The sequence below is a fragment of the Micropterus dolomieu genome, linkage group LG01, assembly GCF_021292245.1.
Source record: "Micropterus dolomieu isolate WLL.071019.BEF.003 ecotype Adirondacks linkage group LG01, ASM2129224v1, whole genome shotgun sequence".
NCBI lineage: Eukaryota > Metazoa > Chordata > Actinopteri > Centrarchiformes > Centrarchidae > Micropterus > Micropterus dolomieu.
In genome coordinates this window covers 23,349,860-23,353,904 of record NC_060150.1, presented here as the reverse complement: position 1 = coordinate 23,353,904, position 4,045 = coordinate 23,349,860, and the positions used below count along the sequence as shown (strand labels likewise).

The window sequence follows — 4,045 nt, the reverse complement described above, 5'->3', positions numbered from 1 at the left end:
CCTTTATGAACAATCAAATTTTTAGAAGATGTTTTTAGAAACATTTCTATCTGGTTACTACTCTCTGCAACGATTGCTCTGGTCAAGATCACCAGTAACCTGTTGCTTGCCGCCTACACATGCCTCAGCTAAGCCTTTGACACAGTGGACCAAAATGTCTTAATCAAGACAAGACAGAATCTTAGTGATGTGGCTCTGAACTGATTTTTATCCAATCTGTAAAAAAGGCCCTTCTCCCTTATGCTGGGAGATGCCTCCTCCTCTCATGCTCTTTTCTGACTGGGGTCCCCCAGGGATCTATTCAGGGTCCACTCCTATTTACCCCTGGGGCAAGTCATGTGTAGACATAATTTGACAAAATACTTTAATTGCTACACGGAAGATACACAACTGTTTGTTCCTTTAAAGCCTGGTTTCCCGTATTATGTCATGCCTCGCTGAAATTAGGAATTTGATTTAGTTTCCTACAGTTCAATGACTCCAAATGAGAGATAGCACCCTCTCCTGTAACCCTTGTTACATGATCCCCCTGTGTTGTTGTTTTTCTTTTTTTGGCTGAAGATTTTCATATGAGATGAATACAATTCAATAAAAACAAGTTGTATTGTCTATCAGACAAGAGCATGTTTTAAATTAAACACAATATAACTTTTGGGCTACGTTGTTAACCTGTGAATGGTGATATAGGAATGTAGTATAGTCGGAATTTAGAATCCTACATGTTTACGGACATAAACACACAGAACTCACATTTGCTGGAAAGGTTCCCCTTCGTGCAGCAAAGGGTGTTACACACCTTCAACAAGCCGGCATCGGTGCTCATTCGGCATTGGAGGGTTTAACAACCCACTACCACTCCGCCCTCGTTGGTTTCGGATGGCACTCAACATGGCGGACCCTCCGCATGAATGCGCAAACGGAGCGAAAGTAGGTAGGGAGAGGGAGGAGCAAGTACTTTCAGAAAGTTACCTTCCAGTTACACACATCTGCTTCTCATCAGCTCATCAGTCCAGCAATCCCCCGGTTTGTCAGTCACTCATCACCAGTTTGTTCAGTCAGCTACTGTGGTGGTAGCTTGCAGGCCTTTGATGACTAGTTTTCTAGTAGACTAGACCTCCCTGCGTTTTTGGTTAAAAGTGTGCGTCTCACATTGGTTTCACCTACAGCAGTGGTGGGCAATAGGCGGTCCGCGGGCCAAATAAATAAATGCATTAATTAATAAATATTTTGAAATTGATCTCAGTCATGACAGCAACAGTTACTCACATAATCTCTTCACAAGTGGTTGTGCCTACAAAATAAATGAGTTTTTTGCAGCACTTCTTCATTTCGAGGTTGAATTGAGAGCTTTTGTTTTGAAAAGTTCTGAAAGACATCCAAAAGAGTCTGTGGTGTGTTAAGCACACCACAGACTCTTTAGCCATCAGGGAATGTAATTTGATTCTCCTGAATAAGAAGCGCATGAATTTCCTCTGCCTGGAGATGCTGGGGAAAGGAAAATATGCATCCATAGGTTGATGGATGTGGATCAATCACCGGGACACACACACTCCAGCACATGCTTTAACCTAATTATATTATATGAGAATCAGAGTCTATGTGCAAGATAACTTTGTGACTGTTGACTAGCTGATTAGCTGTTGAAACAGGTGACATATTTTATGTTCTAAAACCAGCTGCTGGCAACTTGACAAGCAGAAACATAAAAACATGTCATGTTGAAAAATATCCCTTTAAGGTACATTTAGAACAGACAAAAAAATAATCTGCGATTAATCGCAAGTTAACCATGGACAATAAATATTTTAACATTGACAGCCCCAATTATAAGTACCTTCGGGATCGATGTTTATGTCATCCAGTGTCTTGCCCTTGAATTCTGCCAGGTGTCCCTGATCCAGAGCCATGAGGACTTTGCTAATTTTGGCAAGTTGGAGTGCCCTCAGGAAGTCTATAGAACTGCCGGTGCACTCTGATATCATGGCCAAGAAAATCAGCTGATCCAGCTCTGTATTACTGAGGTTGAGAACTTGAGACAGTGTTCCTGTTTGTTTGCGTAGTTTTGTGGAAGTGAGACTTTCAGGACTTTTTGCACCACAGACCTTGGCAAAGTGTCGAAGGCAGTCAGACCCATGGTAGCAGGTCAAAGCGGATGGTCTTGCAAATAGATATACGTTCTCCCGAGGAACCCCACATTCCTGCCGTCTGCCGACGAGCAGATCCAGTCCTTGCTGCATCCCTGGGGTCAAAAGCACAGGAACCTTTCTTCCCCTTTTTCCTGTTTTCTCAATCCTGCTGAAATGCTGACAGTTTATTCTCTAGATCTGTAAGGGCTTCATTTACATCTTCCTGTGGGTCTGATGGATTTTGACATACATATGCAGAAAGGGGTATTTTTGACACCTCCCCAGCTCTTCGTTGATTGAACAAAATGACTTGTGCCAGAATTATCTTTGCCAGCTGTGCCCACGTCTGGGGGGATGCCTCTGTGGACAGTTTACTGTGAAGATCTTGTTGTTGCACATCCAAATACGAATGGAGAGTCTGGACATCTTTTGTGAATGGAAGCAAAAGAGGAGTATTCCACTTAGACTCCTGAAGTGTTCTCAGTGATGCAGCTGATATCAGTTCATTCCATCTGGTTTCATACACTTTGCGGAATGTACGAGCATTTTTGCAGCACTATAGTCGTTCTGTACATTTGCACGGCTTTCAAGAAGCATGGAAATCTTTGTCAAGTTGTATCCAATTTTGAGAGGTAGACTTGGGCACCTGTATGCATGGGTTTCACTGTCATAACCTGCCATGTGTTTTACTGATTCCACATCTTGCAGAAAATTGGCAGGTTTGATGTATTCTTGAATGGTCTTCAAGGAAGTGTTTTTTCTTGAGCATATCAGAAGCCTTCCTAGCTGTCTTAGTTTCTGACGAATGTATTCATGTTTGCCAACATCATATCCAAGCCTGTTATACAAATGCTCACCATATTCCATGATACAGACATCCAATTTGAGTACAGAATAAACTTCATCTTGAACCATGTTGTTTAGCAGCTTCCAAAATTCTACTTTAACACCAGGTGGTGGAGGTGCAGCAAATGCGCAGAGGGCCTGGACACGAGTTTTCCCAGGCTTGAACTTGCAGATCATCATGTGTCGCCAAAGAAATCATGACAGTGTATACAATGCAGGAAATTCTGTGCTTGACAGTCCTTCCTTGGTTGCTTGCGGGGAACAAGATTTCCAACACCAGTATTTAATACATTATATTATAATATATTCGTCTTTCTTTGGAGCCTTTTGGGAAGGACAGAGCCTGTGCAACCTCTGGCTTATCGTTATGAGCATGCTTAAGTATGTGCATTCATCTTCTCTCTACATTGTGAGTTGCTTACCTGTATGCTTTTGGTCCTCCTCAGCCTTGGAATAAAATCTCTGTCCTGGTGGGTGAGGCTTAGTTCGGACTCAAAAGTCGGACACCATCTAGAGTGTTAAAAGATATGTAATTAACATTTAAACCACACATTTAAAAAATGTGCAAGATAACGTTTAAGTAAGCCCTAGCAATAATAAATAGGAAACGTATTTTCTTAATTTCTCCAGTACTGAAAGCAGAACCAATAACGTCGGAGCTTATTGATACTACATTTCGGTACCCATTCCTGCAACAACACATGTAAATGCTCAAAAAAAAAAGTGTGTGTGTATTTTACAGTACCTGGCAGCTTTAATTAAACTGGTCATAATTTGTGCTTGGACTCTGAGATTCATCAGAATCTGTGTAGTCCACCAGGGAATGATTCATTCCAACTTTGTTCACTGAAGGTAAGGGTTCTGGTTTGTGTGAGCCCTATAGAACATCAAAGAAAGACATAATATATGAATAACAACACACATACATAAATGTCTACCTATGTACATCAAATGGTATTTCAAAAAAATGGAATCCCACACTTAAATCTTTTTTTTTTCCATAAAACAAACATCAATGTGGCATACAAATGGTTTAAATATATAGCAAGGACAATACTTTACTTTTAGAAGTG

At 41.1% G+C, this 4,045-nt stretch overlaps 1 long non-coding RNA gene across 1 annotated transcript in view; it reads right to left on the bottom strand.

The window, feature by feature from the left end:
- The window catches only part of LOC123977045, a 10,628-nt gene extending 6,804 nt beyond the window's left edge, over nt 1–3,824 (bottom strand). Inside the window, exons 1-2 of the long non-coding RNA XR_006826518.1 lie at nt 3,718–3,824; nt 3,395–3,482 (exon numbers count right to left, since the gene is read on the bottom strand). This is a non-coding gene — a long non-coding RNA (uncharacterized LOC123977045). The remainder of the gene's footprint in view (nt 1–3,394; nt 3,483–3,717) is intronic.
- Between the last annotated feature and the right edge of the window lie 221 nt (nt 3,825–4,045).